The 17,708-nt window shown below is 37.3% G+C and overlaps 1 protein-coding gene across 4 annotated transcripts in view; it reads right to left on the reverse strand.

Annotated features, from left to right (window-relative positions):
- The window catches only part of LOC135205657 (uncharacterized), a 911,400-nt gene that overhangs the window by 674,401 nt on the left and 219,291 nt on the right, over nucleotides 1-17,708 (reverse strand). The window lies entirely within an intron of this gene.

The following is a 17,708-nucleotide window of genomic DNA, read 5'->3' on the forward strand; positions in this document are numbered from 1 at the left end:
GTAGAATAGAATAATAGAATAGAATATAATAGATTTTGGCCAAAGGCCAAGAGCTGGGACCGATGAGGTCATTCAGCGCTGAGAGAGAAATTGGCAGTAAGAAGGTTGCAAAGCTGTAACAGGAGGAACATCTAGCAGTTGCACAATGCAACAATTGTTAAGAAAGGGAGGAAAGTACGATGGAAGAAAGTGATCACGAACGGAGGTACAGTAAAAGGAATGAAAGGGGTTACAGCTAGAGGCCGAAGGGATGCTGCAAAAAACCTTAGGCAATGCCTACAGTGCACCGCATGAGATGAAATACTTATTTAGAGTAATGCTTATCATACGAATATGCAACCTCTACAACAAAACTTTTTAGCGCCTAAATAAGATTTCTGACAAGTCAGGGCGTATCACCTTTCGAAAATGTTAGTTAATAAAAGGTATACAAAAAAACTCGGGAATTAAATAAAAGGCCAGTTACAATAATCAAATTATTACACAGCTAATGAAGAGATGGATAAAACCAATCACAACAAAAGCAATCGTCTTACTGTAACATCGACAACAATAATAGCAATAAAATGAAACAATGAATAATGAAGATGACAAAAAAAATAACACATCATAATTATTATGTAACGACAAATCAAGGTAACACGTTCCCTATCACTGACAGTGGGGATCACCTTAATTGATCCGTCACTTTCAACCTACCATTATTAAGCTCCGAGGCAGCAATCATCAGCAGCAGGACCTATCATCAATCAGAAGCCGTATCCGAAAACCATTAATCAAAGGACATTTCCCCCAACCACTTTTTATTTTGTTTTTCGCCGGTATGTACAACAAGAGTTAACAGCGGTGTAATATTACTTTTTCCTTCATGGTGCAGTTCCGTAATTTAAAATACGGTGATATATATATATGCACAAACACACGCACATGTGATTTTTATATATATATATATATATATATATATATATATATATATATATATATATATATATATATGGAGAGAGAGAGAGAGAGAGAGAGAGAGTAAACGTGATGGCCATCTTTAATGAAGATACTCTATGAACACACACACACACACACACTACATTTTCCTCACAAGATTTAGCACAGTTTTCCTTTCACACCTCGTACCTTTCCATCTAACATTACCGTTGGATTTTAATTGTCAGGGAGGCTCTTCTGTTTCACCTATTTCTTTTCTTTTACAGCACAAAAAAACATGAAAAAACTACAACAAATTTTACAGGATGTTTGCTAAGACACGCTGATACACGAAGAAACATTAGCGTAATTTTTTTCGCCAATGTAACCATTAACAACTAGCAAGGAGGACGCCCTGGCATGGTAAAGTATTCTCTCTCTCTCTCTCTCTCTCTCTCTCTCTCTCTCTCTCTCTCTCTCTCTCTCTCTCTCTCTCTCTCTCTCATAATTAATTTATAGGTACTACAAAATATATACCAAATTTTTCTTTTACCATCAGCAATAATAATAATAATATAAAATACAGATACATTGCTTTTAAAAACTGTTGGGGAAAACCGTAAAAAAAAAAAAAAAAAAAAAAAAAAACTGAGGGGCCACAAGTGCTGACGGTATCGCCCGTATTCTTCAAGTAAACACACACCAGGTAATCCACGGTAATACCCCATAATGACTCCGATGAAAGGTAAAGACGAAGAGAAGGGAAGAAAACAAATGGGCCGATGAATACAAAGGATGCTAAATCCACTTGAAAAAAAAAAAAGGAAAAACGTGAGATAAACACAGAGATTTGACAGACATCTAAGGAAAAGCGCATGTTGATAAACATGGTTTGAATGTGGGTCAATAAACATGTTTGAATTTGGGTCAAGGAGCTGGTGGCTCCCGTTTGAATAAATGAAAACAATTTGAAAATCCTGAATCTTTAAACATCCTAAGGAAACAATGTTAAATATCTAAAATTGAGGCGAAGAGTAAAAATATACCTAAAGGTTTAAACACACGAACTCAAGTGAAATAATTTCGAATGTTTAAACACTATCAGTCTGGAAACTTAATGTTAAATGTTTAAACACAGAAATTCATCCAAAACGGTCAATGATTAAACGTTGGGTATCACCATACACGTTGATCATCTTTAGAAGAGATTAGTAAACCGGTTCAAACAATTCATTCATTTATCGTTACAAAAGTTCTCAATAAAATATAAGTTTGGCAAACCTCAAAAAAAAAAAAAATCACACATCGATTCCCTAATAATAACTGAAGAGAACGCTGTTCGACCCCTACACCACTACGCAGACTATGTACAGTTGGACACAGGTTTCCCTGGTACACCGTCATGCGAGACTTCGAAAAATTACATGGTAACAGTGTTTACTGAAGGAGATGGGGGGAGAACCCCTTCTCTGCTAACAAGAGTTCCACCAATAAGTTCTGGAGTTCGTTTGGTGGGCGGAGTTATTAGGAATGGTTGGAGAAATACACACACACCACATTACGCTGCGGCATCAGACTGTTTGGTGGATTAACCCAAAAACGTTTTGTAAAACACTGGACACAACATATTAACAGAAAGTAATTTCAAATATGCAAACATTAAAACGCAAATGGCGAGAGCTTTATATTTCACTATGAAACATAGGGAAATAACGAGAGCTTTACTGGTCGCTGGGAAATAGCGAGTGAAATCGCCAGTGCTTTATCATCCCAAGGATGAAACAGGTAATAAAGCAGTGAGTTCTTTATCATCCACTATGAAACACTGGAGGTTTTCCGTCCAACAACCTTTGGCAATTTCTAACTTGTGAATATATTCCTACCTTTAATTAAGCAATATCTCTCTCTCTCTCTCTCTCTCTCTCTCTCTCTCTCTCTCTCTCTCTCTCTCTCTCTCTCTATATATATAGTATATATATATATATATATATATATATATATGTATATATATATATATATATATATATGAATATGTATAAGTATGAATGATGTACATATATATACGTACATATGTACAACTACCGAGCAACCAACAAAAAGGCCTATCTACAAGCAGTGAAAGTTAATCAGCATAATAATGGCTTTTACTAAGTTAAAAGAGAAAAGACTTTAAGTAACAATAAAAATATATATATATATATCTGTCAATAAGAATTATAAAAACTTTAAAAAAAAAACTAATAAAAATTAATAGTATCATGCACATTAAAAATGAACGCTGTAAAAATGTGACATCCAGTTTCAAAGAGAAAGTGGGGTTTCTTCGCGGGGAGAGAGAGAGAGAGAGAGAGAGAGAGAGAGAGAGAGAGAGAGAGAGAGAGAGAGAGAGAAAAGTCTACGATTCAATATGTTATAAATATTCATGCAGGCATAGCAATATTATTTGAATATCAATAAGAATAAAGCACAGGAAAGATGTATTCACAGATATACATTTGAGAATACGCAGGAATCCAAAGCTTCCTGCATATTTTTTTCTCTCTCTTTCTTATGATCACAATAACAAACAAATGGAGGTTTCCGCTTGTTTGCTTTCGCTATTTGATTCATCAGAAACTTGCAAAAAAGCAATCCGCCCACTTCCTGGCTGGGGAAATCTTGGCATGGGTGTCGGACCTCGGGCCTATCTGGCACCACCAATACTTGCTTTCAAGCGAGAATGAATAAAAGAAAAAAAAAATCTCAGAAGCTCGTCTAGGGAGAAAAGAAGAACAGAACACTACAGCAACTGAATGCAATTAAAAGCAACACAACAACAAAGAATATAAAGCAAAACCGGCAAATACAATGATGTACTAAGTTGGTAAGGACCACTGTGAAATTCCGTAAGTTATGTATTTCTTGCGCTTTATTTTCTACATCTCATCGTAGTTTTCATCAGCCCGGGTAACTTACTTTTCAGAACTTTTCTCTCAAATCAACAAAATCTTCTAGTATGGTGTCACTGTCGCACAATGCTCAATTTCGTATAGCGTTACATATCGTACTAACTTATGCATAATCGAACTTTACTATGCAATGTCAGTCCTTCATTCCCAAATCTTCTTCTGCTTACCAACTGTTTAATTTGCTTTTATTTATTTATTTATTTATTTTTAAGCCTTTCACCAAAACCCATCTCAAGAGAACCTGTGTTGGATGTCATCACTCCCGATTGCTGAAAAATTCAACTTCACTGATCCTTTCTCCATCTAATGTTATTTCATGATTTCTTTCACAGTCTGTCCACAATCCTTTTGGTTTTCTTAGATTTAGTTAAAGTCCTATCTCTGGTAATATAAGATGTAAACCATTAAGCAAGCTTTCTAAATGTTGTGGATTTTTTGCTGATTAAAACAGCGTCGTCTGAATGCTTTGAGTTTGCCAAATTTCTACCGTTACTTCAGTCCAAACATTTTCTTCTATCTCCGACCGCTTTTTTTCAGATACAAAATTCATAAATAAGATAAAAATGGGATGTCTGAATGTCGTACATTATTGCAAGATATCTCTTAAAAAACTTTTTTTTTTCATCTGTAAAGTACCTGCCCTCTGTAAAACCATTTTGTCCATCTTTATCACCTTTTTTTCCTTCCAACCTACTGAGAATAAGACTACTGAATATTGTCATAACCGACGTACATACAATGCTTCTATATGTAACACATTCAGTCAGATCACCTTCTTTGATACCTTAGCTATTCCTTCCAATCCCCAATCATTAGGTTTTGTTTTCTCATTCCATATTCTGCAAAACAGTCTAATTAGAATACGAGGTGCCCTTTCATTTTCAACTAAAATCACACCGAAGTTCGGTACTTTCAAGTTCCTTAAATACTCACTCCACTTCCAAAACTCTGAATTGATTCATTAGCATATTCATCTCCTATTCAGCTGCTGGTACATCAGTCAAATTATGCCTTTCATATCTCTCATTAATTAGCTTCCAAAAAATGTTCCGCACAGATCTGTCTTTTTCATCTTTCTGAAGCAGATCAAACAAATTACAATAAGAGAGAAAATTTTCTTGAAAAAGTAAAAAATGCGAGACCAACGTTATATAAAAAGCGGCAAAAAATATCTCGAAAAGCAGCACTAGGCCACACTTCCGGCATCCTGGTGAGCTCCTGCTACTTCTCCTCTCATCTTCCTTGAGGATCCTTTTAATTAAAATCTTAAAGTTCTCGTTTTATATTCAACGTCATGCATAGTCACTTCCTCCAGGCTCCAACCCCCTTTCTTCTTAGCCCCCACAACCACATTCCAAATACCTCCACCCCCACCCCGGTATCTCCCTCCCCCCCACAAATAAAAGGGGGAGGGGGTGCGAGACAGAAAACTGAATTATAATAGCGAAAAATGACTGTAATACAAGACAAGGTCGAGATGGCATGACCAGATCCTAGGGACGTCATGTATCGTCCCAAAACTCAAACAAAGGCTTTCCCAGGGCTGGATGACGGTGAGAATCGAATCTATGGGCATACATTAATGCGGACGATGGCATCTTCATTATGAAAATAGTGACACTGAGGTCAGTGGATCTATTCATATTAAACACACCTTTAACACAATGAATTAGTTACATACGTACATAATTAAAAACTCATTATAAATATAAATAATCAGATATATACACTAAATTCGAGAATGAAAGTAGCGCAATATATATATATATATATATATATATATATATATATATATATATATATATATATATATATAAATATCCAAATCCGAAAATCAAAGGAAGAACCAGAGCCTCAGCTGTGGCTCCACGACCAACCTATAAAGTGAACCATCCTTTCGTAATACAGACCCCATAAGGTGAATCATCCTTCTGGAACATGCCCCAACACACCCAGAATAAGGAAAGAAAATGGGTGTCACCTGACCCCGATTGGCACTTGGAAAGGCACTGGCGGGAGACCTTTTGTCTTTCGCCCAAAAGCGAGGTCATTTCTTTCTCTTTTTTTCTGCTTTTTTCGTCCTAAGCGAGGTCGAACTCCCTTTATTTCCATGCTACAGAATAGAATCTGGCGTCAATGACACGCCGACATTCGGCCATTGTCTGAGTGGACTCTTGTACAATACATAAACCGTAGCGCCCTTTCGTTCGCCGATTACAAGATTAGCGTTTTAGCTCTTTCTGCGAGCGCCGTGTCTTACAGCCGATTACGTCACGTAACTTCGGTTAGTCTGCGCTTTTGTTTCCCGGTGATGTAGAGGCGTTTTACTTGAACGTGTGAAGGGAAGTTGGAAAAAAGTTGCCGGAGGAGTTTTAAATATCGTATGGAATATCTCGTCATATCTTTGTCTGATTCGGAGGCATATAGGGTAAACACCAACTATATATATTTATTTAGCAGGAATAAAAAAAATAGCAATTTCAGACTTCCAAAAGCATGAAATTAGTATAAAAACATCAATATTAAAACAATAAAAAAGAATAGGTGTTGGGTGCGTAAAATCTGTCATTCAATAAATCAAATTAGCACACACACAAAAAAAAAATGAAAACCGCCTTACACTTAATAAAAAAAAAAAAAAACTAGTAGCTATTCACAAGAAAAAAAAGCATCTGTAAGCATTCCCTACAAATTCACTTAAACAATTAGCACATCACATTAGAAACCATCATCATCCATCATCGTTTAAATGCGCAATTAAACACCTGCAAAATGTACACCTGTGACGTCAAAGAAACTCCCCTCTCCTCACCTCACCCCTCCCTCCCTCTACAGTATCACGTGACCTGCTATGTGAATCAATATGAGACGAGGGAAAGGCAAAGTGCTGTAAGAGTTAGATGAGGAAAAAAGATGTGGAAGATATGAAAAACGAGGATTCACGTGTAAATACCACTTGCGGTATAATATAATATAATATATAAATTTAAAGATATATATATTATTCATATAGCTATATGTGTAATATATATATATATATATATATATATATTACTATTACACATACTACCTGCAGTATATATATATATGTGTATATATATATACAAAATATATAATATATGCACACACACACACACACACACACATATATATTATATATATATATAATATATATATATATATATATATATATATATATAATATATAAACAACAGTTTATGCAACGAAAAAACAACAAATAGTTTATTTGAATATGTACCCGCTCATTACGATTGTGTGTATATGCATAACCTTCGCAAAACAATGCAAGGACCAAAGAAGTATCTTTATACAACTCTTTAAATGAATAACATTTCTCTCAATCCTTGGAACATTTAGCATTTTAAATACAGTTTGCTCAAGGCTCTTCATATGCAAATTACATCCGGTATTCCAAGGGCTTATTGATCTAAACTTTTGATATTCATAAGTACGCTTTTCTGTTTTCTTTCCCTGGGGAACTTATAAGTATCTACTTTTTCTTTTCTGTTTTCTTTCCCTGGGGAACTTATAAGTATCTACAATACGCAATACGCAGTTTCAAAGTGTTGCTGCCACCATTAGTAATGTTAATCAGTATGATGTACAACTAGATTTGAATTACTTAAATCCTCCATTAAAACGATTTGTTTTCCTCAAAATACCTATCCTTGCATAAATGGATTATAATTAACATATTTAAAAAAAAAAATAAAAAAAAACATGGCTATACTCCTGTGATGATATCAAATATACCTTCCATAAAATGCTTACCCTTTAGCAATTAAAAAAATGTACATACGTAAAATCATGAAAGAATACAATTACAAATACGCAGAAAGAGTGAGCGCTTGAAATACCAGTAAAAAAGGAAAACACTGAATATTAAAAACGTGAATATAAAAAATAACGAAAAAGAAAAAAAAGGACCTACGCCAAAAATACGAAAAGTTACGTGCCGTATACATGATGCATTAGTCGATACCCGACGTGACAAGAGGACAGAGAGGAAGTTGCAACCAGAGTTGGCAGAATATGAAACGGAGAGGGGGGGAGGAGGAGGGGGGAGGAGGGGGATTAAATCCCACTTCCGTCGGGCCTCTACATCTAATCCCTGAAACCTCTGCCGCTACACCTCATATTTCCGTCAGTTTCCCTTCGTCATCAAAAACATCTACGCCGATCTTGGAAGTCTCTAAATGATATGATCTAAAAGCTTTGGAGTGAAATAAAATCCTTCATTCATAGACCATGTGCTTTTGATCATAAAATCAACTCTCCTTATAAGGGATGGCTCCATGGAATGAAAGAAAATTTAGTATTTACTGCCACATTCATTCTTTATAACTACTGAATCAAGGATCAGACGCTCAACCAAAACTAAGGAATAAAAATACTTATGATCATAAGTTGTGACATATAATTCAAATACAATAATAGCTTAGAGAAATTCCCTCTCCTTTGAGTGTAAATGGCAATGTTTCAGTCACAAATATTACGTAAATAAATAAAAGGACTCTTCTCTTTGAAATGCGAGCGCTACTCCTCAGAAATGTGATTTTTGTGTACATTATCTTTATAAGCACAACAACACTTAATCAAAAATACATTAACAGCGCAGAGAGCTCCCCACCCCCCTTCTCTCTCTCTCATTTTAGTTTCTCAAACATATCAGTTTTCCACTAACTACCCTTACCGATAAAGCAAACGCTTCTGCCAAATAACCTCTTCAAACACAATCCTTTATCCTCTATGGCTTGTTTCCAAACACGCGCGCGCGCGCACACACACAAACACACACACGTACTCACTATGCGTGCCGCCCATTTTTGGAAGGTAAACACCAAAGTGGGTGTTTTAGCCAAGTGGTGAGCTCTTAGCTCTAAGGCTCGTGGCTCACTCCCGGCCCAATTACAAACCAACCCGTCTACCATCTCCAGGGGTCAAAACAAAGGTTTAATATTAAGGAAACCGGAAGGCTTTATACCCTTCTGGCGCCAACAGCCCTAAGGAGAAAATGTATCTGGTAAAATTAAGAAATAAATAATTCAATAAAAAATGACAGATTGTGAATGAGAAATAGCAAGCAAGTGAAATTATCTATAAATCTTTAAGGAAATCCGAACACCCATTTCGAGAGAAAGAAACACCGGGTATGGAAAGGTTAAAGTAATTAATGAAGTTTTTGGAGGGGCGTGCCTCAGCTTCCCCCTGTAGAAGGTGGTGTCTTAACAACGGCCGCACCGATATCCAATGTACCGGAGACTGAGCTAATTAGTTAATTGATGAAATCAAGCAGTCTGGTGCCAATTAGTAGAGAGAAGGGCGCCAACTGACCCGAACTTATAATGCCAAAGGTAATCTTACTCTAATTACTTGTTATTTGGTTATTTATATATTTAATTCTACTGCCGAAACTGACATTAAATATGAAAAGCTCATATCTTATATTACTCTACACGTTTAACTTATTATTCTATTTGGTAAAAACAAACACAGTTTACATCTAAGAGGAACATTATTTAACCAATTCACTATATATATCACTATGTATCTGGCCACTGCAGATTCATAATAATCAGTTTAAAAGGATTATATTCATATAGTTTTCTCAATAATTATTCCAATTAGCGTACCTTTGTTATACAATTACTTAAAATGCTGATTACTTACATATATATATAGCTCTCTCTCTCTCTCTCTCTCTCTCTCTCTCTCTCTCTCTCTCTCTCTCTCTCTCTCTCTCTCCATATATATTTATATATATATATATATATATATATATATATATATATATATATAAAGTAATCCTAAACCATAAAGCTTTGAGTGTTTCAACGAAAGGTCATATTTATATCAAAAGGTTACATGCAAAGTCCAGAGGTCTTCCGCAGTCTGTGGGTTGATTTCGTGTGATTTGTAATCACTTGAGAGAAAACAAAATAAAGAAATATATTATGACACATATCCCGTGATTACTGAGGGGAAAAATATACAAACAGCGAATCAGCGCTGACGTTGCTCTTGTAAGTAGTAAGGGTTCAAATTCCAAATTGAGAAGAAATTCTTTATCCGTCTTATGTCCATTTCAGGCGCCTTTTAGTAAAAACTGCCATCAAGAAACATTACAAAAGCAAGAAAATATTGATGCTCAGATACACATACGAAACATAACATATACAAATAAAGTCGACGCGTAAAACGGAACCAACAACAATAATAATGTCAGACTTTTCAGGTGTTACGATTTTACCATCAAAGGTCAGACGTGATGCCAGTGGAAAAAGTCAGGAAAGCACACAAACAAAAATTAAATAAATAAATAAATAAATACATTTTAAAAAAATCAAAAGAATAATGGCAAAAATCGACATGTCGACGGGGATAACACAAGCATAATACACCCTAAAAATTAATCTCAAAACTCTGAGGTATAAAAAAAAAGAAGGAAGGAAGACTAGCTCTCTCTCTGTCCGGATCACGTGTCAAATTCGCGATAATCTGAGACTCGATTTTCTGGTTTGGGAACAACGAGCCAATTCGCTCGCAGGAGTTACAAATCTTGACATCCCAACACCTATTAGGATCCGAATACCAATGGCAGGTGACAAGTGATCCTCCAAGGAATCCCCACTACAAATTAGATAACGCTTAAGTCTTCATACGACAAGTATCCCGTTGCCAATCATTCCTAAACCAGCACTATCAAAGCCGGGCTATCTTCCATTACTAAGGAGAAAGAAAGAAGATTTTGAGAGAACAAAAACACACCTCACCCACTTGGCTTTTAGGGTAACATTTTCATCCATCACTGGTCCTACCAGACCTTCTAAGGACGGCCGCGTTCACCCATCCATTTAGTGACCAGACCAGACGCTGCTCAATTTCAGTAATGATGGTTACAAGCCCGGACATAAGAGTAGGGCTGAATGCAGAGTTAAAAATCCTGTCTTGTTATATACAGAGAAAGAGTTGTATAAACTTTAAAAAAAAAAAAAGATTAAATCTAAAACATCTTTCAGCTAGGCTCAGGAAACGACTGTAGAGTTGCTGCAGAGTATGGGGTTCAGATGATGGGAGTCCTAAGGCATCGTTGTGAGAGAGAGAGAGAGAGAGAGAGAGAGAGAGAGAGAGAGAGAGAGAGACCCTCTCCAACACGACCCCCTCCCCGCCCACGTTTCCCATTCCCAAACTGCTCTCCTCGAGGCACCCAACAGTGCCAAGAACAACTGACTTTTAAGAGCTTTCCTTCATTCTGTTTTTGTCGGAAAGAGAACTCTTCCACGAACCTAACCTTCCCTTTTAAGAAAAGTACATTTAAAGTTTTTTTTTTTTCTTTTTACTTTAGGAAAATACATCAACAGACTTTTCAATATTTTCTTTTCATTTATGCCGGCGGAAACTATTTCCCACTACAAAAACAATCGGGAGGCATTATTCCCTAACACAATGAGTTTCCTTAAGCTGAGCATTAACCTTAATACATAATTGTGATCTCTACACAACAAAAACAATGGAAAACGTTTTTGCATCCAATACATTTCGATGAATGTAGATTTTGCGCAGTTTAACCCGGTTTAAGTAATTAAAAGATGAAAGTAGCATTAACTGCCATTTTGTGTTTTTCAGAGGTCACTTCAATTAAAGGAAACTTCTTACTGTTGAGTGCTTATATTATATATATATATATATATATATATCTATATATATATATTATATATATATATATATATATATATACTCAAACGGTGATCGCTGTTGGACTTACACAGCAACAAAACAAATATAAGTTTACCTAACAACAAATCAGATATGGTACAGGTCAATTAACTGAATTGCATGCGTGAGTACATACGCTATTAATACGTGACTACTGCAATGAAACAACTATTTCCATTTATGCTAAAATACTAAATTTATTAGACTCAACACGAATACTCACTCGCTGATTTGAAAATATTCATAAAGTATACTAAAACTACACTAAAGTTTCTCATATGCTCACGCAATTCTCTCGTAACGATCGGGCTCAAAATGGAAATATAAAACATGAAAAAAAAAGGGGAGAAAATCTTTGCAAACCAGGAAAACTCATTTCCTCTGGTACGTTTTAATACCTGCTGCGGACTGACTACAGTACTTTCAGAACAAAAACTTGTTCGCGAATACAGTAGTGAAGACTCTCTCTCTCTCTCTCTCTCTCTCTCTCTCTCTCTCTCTCTCTCTCTCTCTCTCTCTCTCTCTCTCTCTCTCAGTAATAGGGAAACACCTCCGTCTCCTGAAAGCAAGAGGAACACATACTATAAAAAATTAAAAGATAGTAAAGTTGAAGAGGGTAGGGGGGAAACAAGCACCTCTGTGTAGGGACAGAGAAGGGAGCTAAGGTAAAAGTGGTGGGGCAAGGAGTTGGCGTAAGAGAAGGGAATGGAACCAGGCAAAAGATTAAAGGAAGACATCAAGAGGTGCGAGGGGAAAACGGAGCTTACTAAAAAAAATAATAAAACACACACACACATCATCAAGGAGTAATGTTAAGGAGTAAGGGCATAAGGGGAAGATTGGAGAGAGAGAGAGAGAGAGAGAGAGAGAGAGAAGAGAGAGAGAAACACTTTCCGATGATTCTTTTTGTTTTGTTTGCATAGGTCGACCCCCTTGAAGCAAGTCTTAGACTCTCGAGGAGTGTTTGCCTTATTTTGCAGCCCTTTCTTGTTTAGATGCCCATTTGTTTGCCCTAAGACGGTCTCTCTCTCCGCAGTGTTTGCCTAACCGATGTTCCCAAACACACAGGCAAACATGAAATTTGCACTTCCTGGAAATCGCTCAGGAAGGAAGGGATGGGGAGGGGGGTGAGAAAAAGGGAGGGGAGACAGGCCCACGGGAAATAAAAACGAAAAATATGAAATTTCCAAAATTACCAAAGAAGTTTCGATTTAAAAAATCAATATGCTTTTATATTTTTTCGTAAAATAAAAAAGCAAGCCAGAAAAGAAAATGAAGGACAACTATCTCGCATGCTGGGTATAATGAAAATTCCAAATACCACGGCTGATACCGGGTAGCCAATTCCAGAAATGTATACTAGTATTGCACCCGCCCCGGTTTTCTGCCATGCCCAAGGTTAGGTTAGGTTAAGTTAGTTCAAAAACAATTCATATTTTATTTCGGGTGTGGGAAACATGGTGAGATTATTTTCAAGAAGATGCTATGGCTAGTTTTTATGATATTGCGTCCCACTTTTTCAGGGAAAGTCCATTACTTGGTATGCATCAGTCGAATATACTTTGCCCGTAAATGTACCTGCATATATCTTCAATACGAGTAAATATGGTTTCTACCTTTCCAGCAAGACAAGTGAATACATAATTGTTTATTTTGTATGAATAACCAAGAGGATATGACAAGGTATTTAGATATGCACCCCAGTAATCTAAATGTCTAATACTCAGTTGCCGATCCCTTCGGCCTTAACACCCAACAAACAAACAGACGCATCTTCAGACATGACAAGGAGCCCCAGCGTGCGATGATAATGTTCTTGCCCCAAACGGCCTGGTACTTATTACAGCGGGATAAAAATACCCTCACGACTATTACCTTAATGGTAGAGTCAGCGGGCATTTATCAAGGTCCCTTGGCACCCTGGTCCACGCCCTCAGCACCGTGACCTCACCCGTGCTTAGCTCGAAACGAAGTACGCTTTCAAAGTCCTCATTTTGCTACGCCCATCCCCGCCCGAAACCACTTCGCTTAACGGAAAGCTTTGAGGAAGCAGCAGAGGTGATTAGATGGCGATGGTATATTGAATAAGATTTGAGGTTGGGATGCCTCGGGGTCTGTTCCCCTTAGTGGGAAGGACAAGTCTCTCCGGATTTTAGGAAAACAATGGCTGTAAACGACTACCACTTACAAATATTGTAGATATCATTAGTTAATTAAGTTCTCGGTTACTTGTTCGATCTCTTGCCTGTTTACACATTGACCTCTAATACAGTCATCAATTGAAATAAACCATTTGTAAGCACGGTTCATTTCAACTGATGACTGTATTAGTGATCACCGTGTAAACATCCGAGAATCAAAGTTGACAGAAATTAAGGAAGAGAAGTGATAGGAAACATCACTTTTTCAATAATACAATATGTACTCAACTTTAACAAAAAAAATCATAAAATCATAAGCACCTTTCCCATTAGGAGGAAGAGTGTATAAACTAGTAGGCAAATCAAAACGACGAATGGCTTAAGGACTGTTCCGATACAGTACCGAATAAATAACATTTTTGAAGTGAGAACACCTGAGAAAAATATATTCACAGTTCCGTGATTTGAACAACGAATCTTCACGACCGGGATAAGCTGACTAATAATTTAAGGCCGGCGTTACAGCAGCCATGGTCATGGAGGCCATAAGAAAGCGAGAGGAAAGTATAAAGAACGTAAGTAAGACACGAACCATAAATGAATTATAACCGACAAAATCAAAGAAATGACTGAATGTGATAAGCTTTCAAGAGTGAGTGCGATATGGAGAGAGAGAGAGAAAAAAAAAGAAATTTTAATTATTCGACAGGAGAATGAGCATTTTAAGGTCCAAAGATAGCGGAAACGAATACATAATGACAACATAACAAAAGTAAAGTAATGTAATATAAAGATAATATATAAGACCTTCGAGAATTGCTTGACAACGTGTTACGCAACTACTAGACACTTATGTTACGAAACATTTGGAGATATGTGAAATTTCCCCAAGACTACGCAAAGATACTATTTCCACCAAAAGGAAAAAGGAAAAGAAAAAAACCTACAGATGCAAGGGCCTGAGCAACGCTTACGAAAGCAAACACATCACCCATCAGCAGGAACAACCCCCAAATCTTTTCACAGCGACGTGTAAAACGGAAACCGGGTTGTAAGACCTTTTGTCTCCATCAAGCGGTGAACGCAAAGTTGCAAAACGAAAAAAAAAAAAAAAAAAAAAAAAAAAAATAGTATTTCGCTTTATTTGTTTGACTATTCGGGCAAATAGGGTTTACAGAGGGCGCCGCACCTTCTCTTCGAATTCTCACGGCACAGCTTCCATCGAAATCGAATTGCGACATCGCACCGGTTCCGGAAGAAAACAAAGGGTCTTTCGCTTGGTTTGTGAACTACTGTGAACAACTTAGGCAAAAAGGGAATAATGAAGGGCGCCGCCCCTTCTCTCTCGCCCGTCTTTGCACCAAGCACCCATTGGAGTCGCGTTGCAACACCGTCGCCCCCGACAACTAAACAAGGCAGCAGCAGCAGCGATCATTCGTCAGCCGAACGCAACCACAGAGTTCCCGCAAAACTGGCTGGAATGCCAGTGGAGAAGCCGCAAGCCGAACAAACCCCTCGAACGGTTCAACTAATTGCAAACACGTAGACAAATTACATCCTCCGCCATCAACGTAACCATATATGCGCGGCGTCTGTTTATCTCCCGCAACGTCCAAGTCGGGGCACATCAAGCACCTTAATGAAACAGGAGCAGCCCTGCGTCCTTGCATAAGTCACACCTTGACAGACACTCCATTCATCACCTGGCCAATCGTTCCAGGAACATCAGAGAGGGAGGGGAATAAACACTAAGGGGATGCGGTGGATGGAGGAAGGGAGGAATGGGAAGAGAAGGGTGGGGGATGGAAGAAACAAGGAAGAAAAGCGTAAGGGTGGGGGTAAAAATGTACAAAAAGCATAAGGGGGCGGGGTTGGTGAACAAATAAGAGGGGACACATTTTGAGGGAATACGAGAAGAAGGAGAAGGAGGATGAAAAGAGGGAGGAGTTCACACTTCAAACAAAATCTCAGCCGAGATTCGACTCGACGTTTCAAGGATGGTACTGAAAAAAAAATAAAATAAAATCAAACAAATAAAAGAATCAAGACAAAGAATCTCTTCTAACTCAAATTGAGCGGGAAATGTGATTAATCAAGGCCATAATTACAGAGGGGAACCAAGACGATTAAACAAATATGGTTAATAGCAAAGACAAATTAGGGGAGCCACATGCTTGGATAGAAGATGGGGAGGATGAGGGGGGGGTGTCACACTGATGAGGGGAAGGAGCAGAGGAGGGAAGTGAGACGAAGAGCTGCTTAGTGAAAGGAGGAGGAAGCTGGGGAAGGAGTAAGGGGAGGGAGGGGGGTCCAGACTAATCCACTGTTACCGAGGTAACTGCAATAAGAGAAACAACGCAGGGGGCTCCTTCATTACAAGGCAGTGTCTCCATTGCGTCCCTGGGCATAGGGCCTAATGTCCCTTGCCTTATACCCTGAGGAACTTATTAGCGTAAAATGCTCCCCCTTAATGGACCCTCATTTGCAGATGATATGCGAGGGAAGAAAAAGTAGAGGAGAAAAAACGCATGGCAACTGCATCGTCCTGCCTTAAATGGTGGACAAACGAACAAAGAAAGCAGGAGATTTACAGTCCGCCGAGAGAATTTAATTATTATAAAAGTTCCGAAAGGACGACTGGAGAGACTTTCGCGCTTACTTAAATATTGAGTAGACTCTTCATTGCAATGACTTGGCGGCGGCTGGTGGTCGCCTCAACGGGGGAGGTCGAAGAGAGGGATAAATTCTTGGAATCAAAGGAGGGAAAGAGAAAAAGTCTCAGCATTAATAAAAGGCAAAGGATATTTTCCAAACGTTGCAGAGACGATAACAATAATAGCGACTAACGACCGCAAGACTCATGAACGGTAAATAAGGCAATAAATAGAAGTCAACAGACAAGGGAGGTGATAAAGTGATCTCATGGGAATTATAATGGAGAGAATAAATCAGATAACAGAGAGATAAGAAGACAATGTCCTCCTTAATACGCCTTTTTAATCATTTTGGAAAAGAAATAACTTGGGGTCTTCATTCCCAAAGCAGTGACTGACCTCAAGACAAAAAGGGGCAAGGGTGAGGGGGGATGGGGGTGAGGGGGGAGTGGGGGGTGAGGGGGGATAGAGCAAAACTCGGTAACGCAAAAAGGTTCAGTTCCTCTAGTCTTTACAAACAAAGATTTTTTTCTGGTAAACATTCAACTGAAATGGCAATTCAACAATGATGAGCAGTTTCTTATACATGCAAATTGTATATCCATGCTACATATAAGCATACAGCTACTATACAAACAAACCGATATGCATGCATTATATATATACATACATACATACATACATACATACACACACACAATATATATATATACATATATTATATATAACTATATATATATATATACGTATATATTATATATATAATATATATATATACGTAATAGTATATATATTAGTATATATATATATATATTATATATATAACACACACATAATATATATGTGTGTGTATGCACACTCATCCAATGAAAACTGATCTTTATAGAAACACGTATATGACGGAAAACAAACTGAAAATAGAGCACTGCATTTCCACTGGGGAGACTGAATTCCAATTCAGAAAATAATTTGTACATACAAGTGAAAAATATTTTTGACTGAATGGAGCGAGTGACTTTTATTCACAGAGTAACTGAGATTCGGGTTGAGGGGAGGAGAGACGGATGCGAGGAAACAAACTATTTTGGCCATCTCATTCAATTTCAGATTTAGTCAAATTTATATCTGAATAACACACTACACACTAACGTGTATATATATATATATATATATATATATATATATATATATATATAATATCATATATATATATATATATATATATATATATATATATTATTCTACTATATCACACATGTTTCATACACAGTTTGTTTCTACATCTCCAACCTTCTTTCTTTCTTTTA

This window comes from Macrobrachium nipponense, chromosome 24, assembly GCF_015104395.2.
Source record: "Macrobrachium nipponense isolate FS-2020 chromosome 24, ASM1510439v2, whole genome shotgun sequence".
Classification (NCBI taxonomy): domain Eukaryota; kingdom Metazoa; phylum Arthropoda; class Malacostraca; order Decapoda; family Palaemonidae; genus Macrobrachium; species Macrobrachium nipponense.